Genomic DNA, 15,501 nt, shown 5'->3' with positions numbered 1-15,501 from the left:
CAGCTTGTTCAACAAAGTACTAGCTATGGCATTTTCCCAGAGAGGGCAAGGGAGAAGAAGAATAGAAATGGGTTGAAGCATAGAGCAAAATCATAAAGGTTTAGTGCACTAAAATAAGTATTCTTTGGACATATAGGTTCCCTCAGTAGAGGTGTTTATAGATCTGAAGGTCAAGGAGCTAGGTCTGTTTAGAGATAGAAGCTTGGAGCAGTTTGCCTATAGATGGTGATAAAACTGAGGCCATAAACACAGGAGGAACATGAAGATTTCTGTCATATTCATAACAGAGTTCCAAAGGGCAGCAAAATACCCAGATGCCGTGGAGGAAAGAGAGTCTATACAGGAGCCTGCTAATGCTAGCAAGGCAGGCAGGAAACCCAGGCCACAGTGAGCCACCAAGAGACACAAGACGGAGAAACTAGCCATTCCCCTATTACATGTTGTTAAATAAAAGGAGATGGACATACTGCCTTTGGATGTAATGATAAGTAGTTCCAGGAATTCAAGTGGAGAAAGTGACAGACATTCACGGTGATTTGGGTGTGGCCGTGAAAGACAGAATGAAGGCAATTTGTGCATTAGATATTCAATGTGAGGAGTCCAAATTACAAAGTATACTCACTTAAATGATGGTTATTTGTTTATCTTTGTTCAATAAACTGGTTGTGTGGTGAATTAGAGATAAATGCTCTATTGCTGAGGAAAAAATGGATGGACATTTGTTGGTGGATGTGGTAAGAGTGACTAGTAGCATGCGATACCAGACAGTGAAGAAAGGGATGCAAATCTGACCGTGAATTGTGATCTTCAGAATAATGTAAGATTTAAGGCTGTTTACCAAATGACCTTGACATGGCAAGATGACGAAGGTAGATCCAACAGAATCAGAAGAAAAGAAAATCACTGAGAGGCCAAGATGGGGAGGGATTGTCTTGACTTGTCTCACATTAAAGTCAGAAGAATGAGATTATGAGGCAGCCAACGTCCTGGTTCCAAAGCTGGGAAAGACATAGAATCTTCTAGGTCCATGAAACAATAGAGAGTTATTAATACCTTGATATGGACTCATTGAGAGCCATGTCAGGTTCCTGATCTACAGAACAGTAAGATAGTAAATATGTATTATTTTCATACACTGTTTGTGACAATTTATTGGAATAGCAAAAGGAAGTGTTTTTCTCAGATAAATAAAAATTTAAAACCTACATACTTTTTCACATATTTTCATTCTACCAGCTAAAAGTTTTCCAAAACAAGTTTAATATTTAAAAGCAATTGATTATTGATGCATACAAATTACATTTATAAATAAAACCAGTAGGTGCAAAAAGAATAAAAAAAACCTATGAGAGTTAAGAGATAGCATCAAAGAGTAAATATTTGAGTTGTATCAGTTAAAGAGAAAAAGAGACCAAGGGATAAGTATATTTAGAGAAATAATATCAGAAAATTTCCAAATCAGATGAATAATTGGATGATAGATAGACTGAGAGATGGTAACTGATAGATAATAGGTGATACATGATAGATACTAGATAGATGATAGATACATGATAACTGAATGATAGATTGACAGATGACAGATGACAAATAGATGACAGGTAATAGGTGATAGATATATGATTGATTGATAAGCTATAGATACCAGTACTTGATAGGCAGGTGATAACTAGATAGATGAACATCAGATGCAGTATAATAAATTCATACGAGTATTTTACAGGTAATGAAAAATCACATTTATTTAATCAGACTCAAATACAATAGTCAGAAATAAAAAAAAACCCAAGGAGGATTTGAAAACAGCAGGAAAAAGGAAGGAACTTGGAATAGTTTGCCTATAGAGCACACATGAGGATGTTCTGTTATAAAGAGACAGTGGTGGGTGGGTTGAGAATGGGATGACATATTCAAAGTGCTAAGGGATGACTGCTAACTGAGTGTCCTGCATGCACCAAAATTGTTCTTCAGACGTGAAAGTGGAGAAATATTTTCCTAGACAAACAACAGGTGAGAGAACTCATTGCCACCAAATCTATTTTACAAGAAATATTTTTAAAGAAAATTTCAAAGGTGGAATAAAATAATTCTAATTAACCACAATACTATATAAAAGTATCAAACATTATAAAATACACGAAAGTATAAAACATGGTAAGAGTAAGTATATAGTCCGATTCAGAGTAGGTGCTAAAATGGTGGTGTGAAATTATGTAAGTGTGAAGATGAAAAGGCAAAACTATTCATGACAACTATAGCTATAATTCTCTCTTAGCAGGATATCCAACATAAAGAGATATAAATAGTGATATCAAAACAAAAAGTCCTATAGGTGGAGAAAATCGTGTTTTTTATACAGTAAAATTATTTAAAAATAACCTGGACCCAAGATGGAGAATGTAACTAGATAAGGCAAATAATAATAAATCTTGATGAGGAGATGGACTAGAATACACTAATATCAGGGGACTCGTATGCTCTCATTTTAGAAATGAACATGATATCCAGACAGAAGTTTTTACTCAAAATATATTTTACAATAGATGCACACATAAGCAGACCATTTCACCTAATAGCAGTAGAATAAACATATTCTTCTCACATTCTCTAGGACAACTGTATGACAAACCCAAAGACTTAATTTATGAATACTGAGAGTAGACCAAGCATTTTCTCACTTCTATAACATGAAAGGAGAATTAATGACAGGGGGATCAACATCTTCACCAATGCCTGGAAGTCAACACACTCCTGAGTAGCTACAAGTCAAAGAATTAAGTGGGTTCTCTTGAAACATAGTGAAATAAGTGTCAAAGGGATGCACAATACACCCAAACTCATGGGATTCAGAAATAGCAGCTCAAAAAGCTGAAGATACAAAAGTAAAGGACTAATAAAATAATCCGAAGATGTAAATGTTTTTGATAAGGGACTAGATAAAAAAGAAAGAAAGCCCAAAATAGAAAGAATGAAACAATACAGACTTAATCAGAAATAAATAGTACAGAGAGAGTGGAAAAATAATAGAATATGTCAACAACATTAAGTCTATTTTAAAATGACAATCATAATTGTCAGATTTCTAGCTAGATCAATGAGAGAGGTGACTTGAATAATATGACCATTAGTAAAAATATGGCGGTTGGGGATTTAGCTCAGTGGTAGAGCGCTTGCCTAGCAAGCACAAGGCCCTGGGTTCAGTCCCCAGCTCTGAAAAAAAGAAAAGAAAAAGAAAAAGAAAATATGGCAAGTGGCTGTCGCAGAAAACAAAGGATCAGAGAGGCTCTGCATAATTATGTAAGAAAAACTGACTTAGCTAGAAGAAATGTGTTAAGTTCCTATCATACCCAACCTCCCACAGACCAACAATTAATAAGAGTATTAAGCTTGTAACAAAACATCCTAGAGAAGTCCAGAACTTGATACCTCATGGTCAAATTGTACCAAACATCTAAAGAACCAATTCCAGTGAGTCTCAAATTCTTCCAACAATTTAACAGAGGGGTGCAGATCAGCCATTACCTCCACACTAAAATCGAAAAGAGGAACCACTTGGAGAGCACAGTGGCCATCCTTGATAAGCATAGGTGCAAAGAGCCTGAAGCAAATGCTGGAAAGTTGAGTTCAACAACACAGCAGAAGGATCATCAGAACCAAGCAGACATCATCCCCAGATATGAGGCAATTTCAACATGGGTGGGTGTCTTAGGGTTTACTGCTGTGAGCAGACACCATTACCAAGGCAACTCTTATTTAGTTGGGGCTGGCTTACAGGTTCAAAGGTTCAGTCCATTAGCATCAAGGTGGGAATATGGCAGCCTTCAGACAGGCATAGTATAGGAGGAACTGAGAGTTCTAAGTATTTATCTGAAGGCTGCTAGTGGAAGACTGATTTTCAGGCAACTAGGATGAAGGTCTTAAAGCCCACATGCACAGTGATATACCTGCTCCAACAGGGCCACACCTCATAATAGTGCCACTATTATGGGTACTACTATGGGACAAGCATATACAAACCATTGCAGTGGGTTAATAGGGTAAGGAAGATACATTATGTGGACAGAATTTAGAACCAAACCATAAGACTATCTCAATTCATGTAGAAATTTTTTATGAAAATATAACCTTTTGCACAATAAAACTCTTAATAAACTAGATATCGAAGGAGTGTATCTTAGCAGATATATATATATATGTATATATATATATATATATCCACTGTCACATGCAATAATAAAAGGAAGAAAATTGTTCTCTAAAAATAGGAACAAGGGAAGGTTATCTGAACACATTTCCTTCCAACATTATGCTGGAAATTCTAGTCAGGGTGATTATGTGAAGGAGATAAAAGGCACTCGAGTGAGTGGAACGAGATAAATTAATCCTGTTTCCAGATGACGTGATCCTACATGGAATCTCTGAAAGAACTCATGGGGACGGGAGCTGTTAGTATTGACATTAGTAATGTGGTGGAACATTAAAAACCAACATACGAAGGCCTTTCTACACATGTCTGTCAGTTACCATCCTGTCACTATGACAAAAATGCTCAACAGGAGCAAGTGATGAATTCGATGTTTGCTCTCAGAGAATTTCAGTCCCTCTGCGTGGCAAGGAGTGATGGGGATGCTAAGGAGAATGCTAGAGGGAAGGTTCGTGAAGCAGAGAACATAGACCAGTGTCAGAAGCAGATCCAAGGTCTGCCCCAGGTTACTTCTACCAGCCACCTTCCTCTTCCCACTGGACAGACAGACAGCAAAACTGTGCCAGGAGCTAGGAACAGGAACTCTGTTCCCTTCCTTTCTTTTTATTGACATCAATCTTCTTTCTAAATCCCCTCCTTTCTATTGTCTGTGAAAGTCATTCTCCAAGTTCTCAAGACAGAAGACTCAGAAGCCATTGACTTGGGGGTCCCTTTCCGTGGCTATTGGTGTCTTGCACTTTAGCCCCCTAAATTATTGCTCACCTGAGCTGAGAGAGGCTCCATCAGACTCAAGGGCATTAGCTTTCCCACTTCTGAATTAGGTCTTTCATTTAGGACCAGACATCTCAGTTATGGATCTAAGGCTGGGGGTTAACGGAGTAAAATCTGGTCTTCAAAATTGAAAATTGCGCATTTGAGGATTTTTCCCACTGGTGGTGAACAGAAGCCTTGCTGTGTAGGTAAATTTAAAGCCTTGAGGTCACCTCTAAGTGCTTGAGGATGGTTTGAGGTGACAGAGTCACACTTTTTAGTCGTAGTGTGCATAGATTGGTGGGTCCTTTTTGTGGTTTGAGATAACCGCAATTACACTTGAATTAAAATCTCTGCCTCAAAGATGAGGTTGAACGCTAATTGAAGTGACTAATTCTTTTTCTAAGATCCAACTTTTATCTAGGTGGATTGGGGGATGATTTTTTTTAATCTTGTTTTCATGCACAAAAGAATGTTTTCTATTTAAAAGTACAGTCTCACTTGCTGTAGAAAATTTGTAATGGTAGCAGCAGAAATAAGGTAAGTATTGCCTGCCCCACGCCCCACCGTACCAGGAAGTATGCAGCCCACAAGAGGAAAGTTAAAGACTTTTACGTATGTACAGTAAGTAATACATTCCCATGAACTGAATCGAAATCTAAGATAGATCTGATAGGAGTAAGTTTGCAGAAGAGTGATTGACAGAGGGTTGTAAACACAGCTCGACTTAAGAAGGCAGATATGGATTTAGTAAATAATTAATGAACTTGGTCCTTGGATGGTCATGAATACACAATTAAGATAGCAGAAAATGCTAACTTACCTTAAATATATGCGGCTCCTCCTGGCCCCGGAGGAACTCCCTAGCTCTTTGGAACTAGGAATTCCTGTGGCAGACTTCAGGGGTCATTAAGCTCTTTTTGTCTAAGTGTCCAGAAGCACTCCTCATAGCCCACAGAATGCCCAGAGGCGCTCACCACATCTCTGGAACACTTCATTCTGAGACAAAGTTAAGGTATGGACGGAACTTTGTCTTGAGTTCTGGTCTGGATGAAGTGAAGCGTCTGCACCTCCTTAGTTTTCCTGACTTTCTTGGGAGTGTTTCTGAGATGACATGTCCTTTGGCAGCGGTTCAGAGGGAAAGTTGTCGAACAAATGATTATCACTCCTTTCCGACCCATCTTGCACAGTGGTTTCCCTCAGGGCCAACAAACAGCAGCTCAAGACCGTCTTGGAGTGACACAAACTCAAGACATTCCTCCATCCTAGGCTAGATGGCATCCGTGAGTCCCTTCAGCATCCCGCTGCACCACAGAGGCTGGACCACAGCACTGGTTAAGGCCTGTGGGGAGGAGGGGGTATTAGGAGATGCCACAGTGGTCAGAGGTAGGAAAACTTCCTTCGAGAGTCACCCTTAATACGTGTGTAAGGTTAAAGGCACCCGACTTAGTGCGGGACTTCATCAAGATCTCTGTGAGAGCCTCCACACTGGTATTTCTGCTTCACTCACTACAATGCCCCAGTCTGTTCCTCAAGGTGCTCCTCCGATGTGATCTCATTAAAATGCAAACCGAAAAACCATACTGTGGTATTTAAAATTCACTGGCCTTCTGTTACAAACAGTGTCTTAGTCAGGGTTTGTATTCCTGCACAAAACATCATGACCAAGAAGCAAGTTAGCAAGGAAAGGGTTTACTCAGCTTACACCTCCACATTGCCGATCATCACCTAAGGAAGTCAGGAGTGGAACTCACACAGGGCAGGAACTTGGAGGCAGGAGCTGATGCAGAGACCATGGCGGGGTGCTACTCATTGGATTGTTTCCCCTGGCTTGCTCAGCCTGCTTTCTTATAGAACCCAGGACCATCGGCCCAGGGATGACCCCACCCTCAATGGGCAGGCCCTCCCCCTTGATCACTAATTGAGAAAATGCCTTACAGCTGGATCTCATGGAGGCATTTCCTCAAGGGATGCCCCTTTCTCTGTGATAACTCCAGCTCATGTCAACTTGACACACAAAACCAGCCAGGACAACTGACCTCTTGTCAACCTGACACACAAACACATCACTATTAAGCCTCAAGCCTTACTTTCTTATTCATCCCCAAGATCTAAATTTACAAATCCTTACATATTAAAATTCAATTCCTTTAAAATATCTCTTTTGAAATTCAGTCTTTTTTACAATTCAAAGTCTTTTAACTATGGGCTCCATTAAAATATTTTCTTACTTCAAGAGGGAAAAACAGCAGGGCACAGTCAGAATCAAAAGCAAAATCAAATTCTAAATATCCAATGTCTGGAATCTACTCATGATTTTTGGGGCTCCTCCAAGGGCTTGGGTCACTTTTCTTGCTCTGCTTGTCTTTGTAGCACACACCTTGTCTTCCAGGCTCCAGCTGCCTGTACTCCACTGTTGCTGCTCTTGGTGGTCGTCTCATGGCACTGGCATCTCCAAAATACTGCTGTCTTCCCCTGCAACTGGACTGAGCTTTCACAAATAGCCTCTCATGGTGCTAAGCCTCAACTTCTCTGCACGACCCCCTTCAGTCCTGGGCCTTCAACTGCCACTGGAGCTGCACCTTCACCAATGACCTCTTCTGGTCTCTCACAGTTCCAAGTATCAACTGCTACCCCTTCATGTTTCAAAAGCAACACCACCTGGGTGACTCTTACACATTACCAAGTCTGGCTCCCAACACGAGGTACAACCGGGACTGCCTCTGGAATATTGCTTCTCTGAGCTCTCAGGAAACACTTCCCAGAAGATTTCACCTTAATGATGCTGGTCTCTTCATAATCACTGCTAATTTCTTAGCTCCAGCTAACCAGCATCAATCGTCCCAGTAATGAAAAGGTTTCACTTTAGTAGTTCTGGTATCTTGTTAATCACAGCTGATTCTTCAGCCCCAGCTAACCAAAACCACAGAATCTTCACAATCAAAACAGCAATGACCCTGATTAGAGTCTTTAATCTTCCCTGTGAAATTTCACGAGCCAGGCCTCCATTGTTTGCCGTGTTCTCAACATCATCTTCCAAGCTCCCGCAGAACATCCCACAGAGCTCTTAACATCCCAATGGCTGTTCTATCCCAAAGTTCCAAAGTCCTTCCATGGTCCTTCCCAAAACATGGTCAGGTTGTCACAGGAATACCCCACTATGCTGGTACCAATTTGTCTTAATCAAGGTTTCTATTCCTGCACAAAACATCATGACTAAGAAGCAAGCTAGGGAGGAAAGGGTTTATTCAGCTTACATTTCCACATTGTTGTTCATCACCAAGGGAAGTCAGGGCAGAAACTCACACAGAGTAGCAACTTGGAGGTAGGAACTAATGCAGAAGCCATGGAGGGATGTTACTTATTGACTTGCTTCCCCTGGCTTGCTCAGCCTGCTTTCTTATAGAACCCAGGACCAGCAGCCAAGGGATGGCACCACACACAATGGGTTGGACCCTCCCCCCTTGATCATGAATTGAGAAAATGCCTTAAAGGTAGGTCAAATGGAGGCATTTCTCAAGGGAGGTTCCTTTCTCTGTGATAAGTCCAGCTCATGTCAGTTTGACACACAAAACCAGCCAGTACAAACAGCAAAATTATAACTGCTTAGTATGACTTAAAAGAGTCTTTATCATTTAACTCTGACTACAAATGTTACTCAAAAACAAGCAATAAGCAATAAGCAATAATGCAAATATAGTCTTGTCCCCTTGGAAGCCTCTGCAATTATAATTAAACACTATTAACACTTCAGTATGTCTGGTTTTTTTGTTTTTGAGGAATGAGGTGTGCTTATTATCACAAATATTTCATAGTTATAGTAATGCAGACGAAGGCGCTGAAAAAAATTCTGTCTGGTTTTGCTACATCTTAACTCCTTGATCCATTTCCTTCAGGTGTGTTTCCTTCCTTAAAAAGTAGATCATTGCAGGTACGGTTGGGGCCTCCATCCATCCGCAGAGGGAGATGTGTAGCATTGGTTGTTTATCATTGTACATTCTAGATACAATCCTCCTCCCTCCGTAAACTTACGTCACAACGTGCTGTATACTCTTGAACTTTGTATAGGTAGTACGACATGTCGTGTGTCTTGACACTTGCTCATTTGCTTGAGGCTTTTGCGATGCTTACAGGTTAATGTACAAAGCTTAGATCCTTAAGTTTTCTTTAGCATTCTACTATGTGGACACAACCACTGTGCCTTTGCACCACTTCCCTTTGATAAATATTTGCACTTTTCTTTTATACAAATATAATCTGCAGTGACCTTGTGAACCTTCCTCTGCACACACGTGGGAGGGCTTTCTTCCATTAATATAGTACTTTAAAATGTGCTATAAGAGTTTCCTTTAAAGGTTATAGAACCTTGACCCTGCTAGCCAGATAAAGCCTAAGAACAAATGAAGCCTAAGTATAAGTATATAGCCATGCTCTCGACCAGATTCTAGGAAACGTTATGAAGTCTGTAAGAGCACATTATAAATGACTTAGTGTATACTTAATTATAACACTTTTAGTGTTTATCACATAGGAGTGTGTGTGTGTGTGTGTGTGTGTGTGTGTGAGATTCTCTAAGCAAGAGAGATATTACACAGCCGGGCTCTCTATCGGTCTCTAGCTCCTTTCTTTCTGGATAAGCTGGGGCTGGTGACTTTTTGAAGAACCAGCACTCTTCCAAGACAAGTGCTAGAAGCCATTTTTCATTCCTACTGTCACTTGATAAACTTCTATTGACACCCACTTTGTTGGCAACATTCTAAGTGCTGTGTGTACCAGTTCTTGTCCCTTAAGAACTTACCTTCTGTTCCATCGTCGATTTCTAGTTACCTGAAAAGCAACTGTTTAACCTGAACCCTGGACCCTTCAGAGTTTAAGACCACCCCGCTCCAGGTGCCCCAGACCATAGGGTTCAGGAGGGGTGAGTCAGAATTCAGTCAAATTTATCATGGGGGCTACTGATCACCGCAATGGCCATTTCCCATGATTGATGAGGGTGATGACGTCACTGAGGAGACTTTGAATTCTGACATTCAGAAACGGCAGGAGAAGCAGGACATGCTGGACAAGGAGATCTCCCAGTTAGTAGCAGAGGGCTACCATGTGATTGAGCTGGAACAGCACATCTCCCTCATCCATGAGTACAGTGACATCAAGGATGTGTTTGCTGCTGGGCAAAGTGACTGTGACTCGAGTTGCTACCAGCAAAGGGGTTATATCCAGATTTTGATCTGAACCCAAATGACTGTGCAGCTTATTGGAGATTTTTATCCACAGGGACAGGAGGATGGAGGCCAGAGAGGCCAGACAGTATATTCATATGGCTGCCAGATTTAAAAAATGCTAAAAGCCCTCCAAAGTTTGGGGTGGGTCCTAGAGAAGAGGGGTCTTGGGAGGGGGAGGTATTGTCAGTGCTAAGGTCCCTAAACATACTTGTGAGTGGGTGTGTATGGTTGTCCCTTTTGTTAAGAAACATGCAGTCAAAAAAAAAAACTTACCTTCTGTTGGGTATAGATGGGTGAATAAATATTTAAGTTGCTTTTATGATAGAATATCCTTGGAAGACTTCATTGAAGGTAATACTTAAATATTTACAAAAGGAAGATGAGAAGGAAATGTGTAATTCCACAAGAGAATGGCCTTTGACATGGAGGAAACATGAGTACAGCCTCTCTGAAGAGGGAGAGTGCCCATCAATTGTTCAAGGCAGAGAAGCTGAGGAAGAGTCAGGTAGGAGCCAGGGAAAGAGATGGGAATGAGGCCAAGGTTGGCAGCTGGGAGCAGAATTGATTTTACTCTGACTTGAGCAGAAGAGGGCCAGGATCAAAGAGTTTGAATGAGCAGTGTGATTCTAAGCATGGAAATATTGAGATTCTTTGTGGAGGCCACTCTGGAGAAAAGAGGATGTGGCATGAACTAGGATTTTAGCAAAATGGTTCCATGACCAGTGTCAGATTCTTGGAAGAGATTTGCTCTTACGCTCTCTGGGGGTAACCCCCAGACATCTAATATGAACAGTGGCAAATGCACATGGTCATCATAAGGACAGGGAGGTCAGAATAGATGTTTGAGAAGTTGACGGTGCTTCTCTCTGGAGGTGTAGAAGGCTGAGATTCTCTTTAGCCTTATGGTTAGGCTCTTTAGTAGGTACAGAGAGAGAGAGGAACTTGAAATTCAGGCCTGTCTTTAGGTCTGAGCTAAGTAATGGTTGAATTTTACAGTTGTAGGCACTTATTAAAAGTCTAAGACTTGATGACATGTCCTAAGATGTTAGTGTGAACAGGCAAAGAAGAGGTTTGAGGGCTGAATCCTGAAACTCTAACACTTGGAGTACAAGGAAATGGGGGGGGGTGGTTGAGTGGGGCCACAAAAGAAACAGAAGGATTGGTCATTGAGATAGGCAGAGAACCAAGGGCCCCAGGTAGGCTGGGGGCCAAAGTAAGAGGATTTCCCAAAGGAGAAGATGGGTTGGTACACTGTTAAATGTCACATTCTATCCAACGGAAGGGTGGAAGCTTGACTTTGCTCCCAGCCTGCAAGCCAGCCTTCATCGTGTCTGAAGTGCTGTGATGGGCGGCTGAGAGAGAAAATTCATCAAAAAAGTCATTCAGCTGTAGACCATGCTGATCCGAGAAGCAAGATATACCTAGCAATCTCATAGTGGCATGAGTATGTCGGGGGTAACCAATTCCTTTGTGATTAGATTGCTGGTCTCCTCTTTGGGAGGGAATATTTCTTCCCACCAGAAATCTGGTCTGAAGCCCATGGTTGTGGAGGTCACAAGCACAAGAGGGGAATATGCCACTGTTGTCTCCTTAAGTGGATACACAGTCAGACTTCCCTCTAAATATTTGTTTAGACCCATAGAGTAGTGCTGCCCATAGCGTGGGCATGAAAGCTCTTTTTGGCAGAGGACAATAATTAATCCAGAGACTCGTGTCTGGTTAGAGTGTGGAGAAAAGGGAACTATTGAGTGCTGAGACAAACAGAACATTTATATCATTTCCACTCCTGCACACAAATGTACAGTCCAAGGGAAGACTGTAGAAGAAAGGTCAGCAAGAATTTAAGAGTCGGAGGGTGGAGAAGGAGTGCCATAAACTGCCACCATCTAAAGAAACGTAGCCGCTGAAATGGTGAGCACACGTTGTGGGGGTGTGGGAGTCAGTCTTGTGAAGGGAAAACAACGTGGGACAGAGAGGGAGGCACCACAGGCTCCCGCGACCCCTCAGTGAGTCATGATTTGCCATACCGCATTAGATCTAAATCGCCTCCTGGCAGCAAACTGGCAGCGGGGAGGACAAAAAGGTAAGACAGCAGAAAGGAATCTAGGCCAGGACAATAGCCGCTTCCCCGGTTTTCATGGAAATCCTCAGAGGTGATGACCCTCCACCCACTCCAGAGTTATCTCATCAGGCAGGGCTTTCTTCAAGTGCGGAGAGGTACGATTGGCCAAGGATTTAGAGGCTTGGGATTGGCTCAAACACTGTGTATAAGCTCATGGACTGGGTAATAAACTCAGATCTGCACCCTGGTGCTGGTCTCAGAGTCGGATTTCCTGGATTAATCATGTGACTCTGTTGCCTCTCAGGACCCACCTCACCTGTCATTCTCGGTTCTGTTACTACACACAACAAAGATTGGGACCTTGAGTTCCCAACATTGAGTTCCATCTTTCCTGAGGAGCCACGACTAGTAATGGATGCTGAGTGTCTCTATACATGTCTGGTGTGTGCATGTGTGTCTGTGTGTGTGCATGTGTGTCTGTGTGTGTGCATGTGTGTCTATGTGTGTTCATGTGCATGTGTGTCTGTGTGTGTGCATGTGTGTCTGTGTGTGTTCATGTGTATCTGTGTATATGTGTCTTTGTGTGTACATTTGTCTCTGTATGCATGTATACATGTATGTCTGTCTTTGTGTACATCCGTTTGTGTGCATGCATGTATGTGTGCTTTGGTGTGTGTATGTATGTCTGTATGTGTGCACGTGTGTGTCTGTGGTTCTGTGTCTTTGTGAATGTGTGTGTCTGTGCATGTCTGTATATATGACAATGTATGATTGACTGTATGTGAATATTTGTGTGTCTATGTGTGCATGTGTATATGTCTGTCAGTAGGTGTATATCTTTGTATATGTCAGTATGTGTGTGCATGTATGTATCCCCATGTGTATGTCTGCTTGTGTGTTTATGTATTTTGTGCGCATGTGTGTTTCTGTGTGTGTCTGTGTACATGCACGTGTGTGTCCCCATGTGTGTCTTTAAGTGTCTGTCTGTGTCTTTGCATGTGTATCCTGTATGTCTCTCTGTGTGTGTCTGTATGTGTGTGTGTTTGTGTGTTTCTGTGTGTGAGTGTCCATTATGGGTCTGTGTGTATTTGTCTGTGTGTGTCTATATGTGTATATGTCAGAATGTATATCTGTGCATATGTGTGTTTTGTGTCTTTGTGTATCTGTATGTGGGTCTGAGTGTGTCAAAGTGTTTGTGTGTGTGTGTGTGTATGTATGAATGTGTGTGTATGTATGCCTGTTTGTGTATGTGTCTCTATGTGTGTGCATGTCTGTTATGTGTCTCTGGGTGAGTGTCCATGTGTATCTATGAATGCATCTGCACATGTGTCTATGTGTGTGTTTGTTTTGTGTATTTGTCTTTGTGTACATCTTTGTGTTTGTGTGTCTTCATGTATGTGTGCATGTGTATGTATGTTTGGTGTATGTGTGTATTTCTGTAGATGGGTGAGCTGTGCATGCATGTTTGTGTATATGCATGTGCTGTTTGTATCTTTTTGTGTCTGCGTGTCTATTTGTGTTCGTGTCTCAGTATGTTACTTTCTTCAATATCAGCTACTAAGGGACTTGTTGGAAAGAAGGAAGGGTTGGTGGGGAAAGGGTGATAACAGATGTAACAAGGTAAATGTAATCATAATACATTGCATGGTGTGTCTGGAACTGTCAAAAACTGAGTTTAGCAACAGAAAGATTTTTCATGACATTGGTATAAGCTATTTGTGTTTACTGGTGAGTCAAGGGTCTGTTTTCAGTAGGTTCAGGGGAAAGTGTGCAGATAGGAATTAGAGAAAAGGGAAGTAGACCAGAGACTATTTGTATGGACTTGGAAGAAACTTAAGCGGGATTAGAAGTGCTTGGCAGACACGTGACCGGCTGCACAACCCCCTGGAGTTCCTGGCATTTGTGCTTCAGGATGTGCAGTCTGTGTCAGATACGAGTAATTCTCCTGATTCTCCACATGCTAAATTTACACTTCTGCTTCCAAACCACACACTTAAGCATCTTTCTCTGCATGTGAATTCTCTCTGGCTTCTCAGGCAGATTAAATCTTTCTAACACACACACACACACACACACACACACACACACACACACACACCCACCCCACAGTCTTATTTGTCAGACACTAAACAGTAACTTCATGACAAGTCTTATGTCTTTCTAAGATCTTCAGTGCACCTTAATTACTGATGACTTACTTAAATAATTATTAGTTAATAACTAGATAGTTATTAATTAATAATTAATGTTGCTAAATACATATGCATATATGTGCATATAATTTATTGTATGTGTATGGATGTCTTGCATGTCTATGCACTACACATGTGCCTGGTGTCTGCAGAGGACAGAAGAGTGTGTCATATGCCCTGAAACTGCAGCTCAGAAAGGTTGTGAGCGGTCATGTAGGTGCTGTGAATCAAACGCAGGTCGTGTGAGTGAGTTACTAGTAGATATAACCACTGAGCCATCTCTTCAGCTCGGAATCAGTTATTTTTAGAAACAAATTCACGAAGTATATTTTGACTGTGTTCTTTGTTCTCCCTCAACCCCTCCCCGATCCTCTTCATCTCTATACCTACCCTGCTTCGTTTTCTTTCTCTCAAATAAAAAAAAACAAAACAAAAGACCCAGTAAGAGGAAAAGCACCAAAACAAAATAAAAAGTATATTTTAAAAAAAGGAGTCTGTTTTGTGTGGGCTAACTGCTCCTGGACATGGAGCCTGTCCTGGAGTTAACATGCCTGGCGTAACTCCAGTGCGGAAAAACCGAATTTTTCTTTCCCAACCGGCATCAACCGCAGGTGGCTTCTTGGGTAGGTGTGAAATGTTGTTCACTTGAAAGACATACTCTTCCCTTCCAGTTCTGACGGGATAGCGGTGGCTCCTGCCCTTTGCAGGCAAAGATTCGATATTATCTCCAGGCGAGCCCCAAACAGGATTTCTGTGGCGGCGCTAGGCAGAGCTCTGTTTCTTGTTCCCCTTACACCGTGAGTACTAACTGTGTCAGTGAAAGGAGGCCTTGCTGACTTGTACGACCACGGGGCCTGGCCGGGTTCCATCATATTGATTTGTTGCTGCGCCGAGGTGGGTGACCCTGCAGTGTGCCGTCTATGCACCATTAGTCTGAGCTGAGGGCTCCGTTAGTTTTCCTCTCAGGCGTCTGGATTTTCTTAATGTGCCTTCACCAAGCTCCAGCATCATTTCCTTCCCAGTATCTTTTCGGTTACATCTAAAACAGCCTTCATTGCAGTTTGGAGGCTT

At 41.7% G+C, this 15,501-nt stretch overlaps 1 pseudogene; it reads left to right on the top strand.

Moving 5' to 3' along the window:
• The first annotated feature begins 9,805 nt into the window (after nucleotides 1-9,805).
• On the top strand, nucleotides 9,806-12,333 carry Swi5-ps1 (SWI5 homologous recombination repair protein, pseudogene 1; annotated as a pseudogene).
• Nucleotides 12,334-15,501: the final 3,168 nt, after the last annotated feature.

This window comes from Rattus norvegicus, chromosome 9, assembly GCF_021556685.1.
Source record: "Rattus norvegicus strain SHRSP/BbbUtx chromosome 9, alternate assembly SHRSP_T2T, whole genome shotgun sequence".
NCBI classification, from domain to species: Eukaryota; Metazoa; Chordata; class Mammalia; order Rodentia; family Muridae; genus Rattus; species Rattus norvegicus.
The sequence above is the reverse complement of the archived record's forward strand: the minus strand, read 5'-3'. Positions and strand labels throughout refer to the sequence as shown.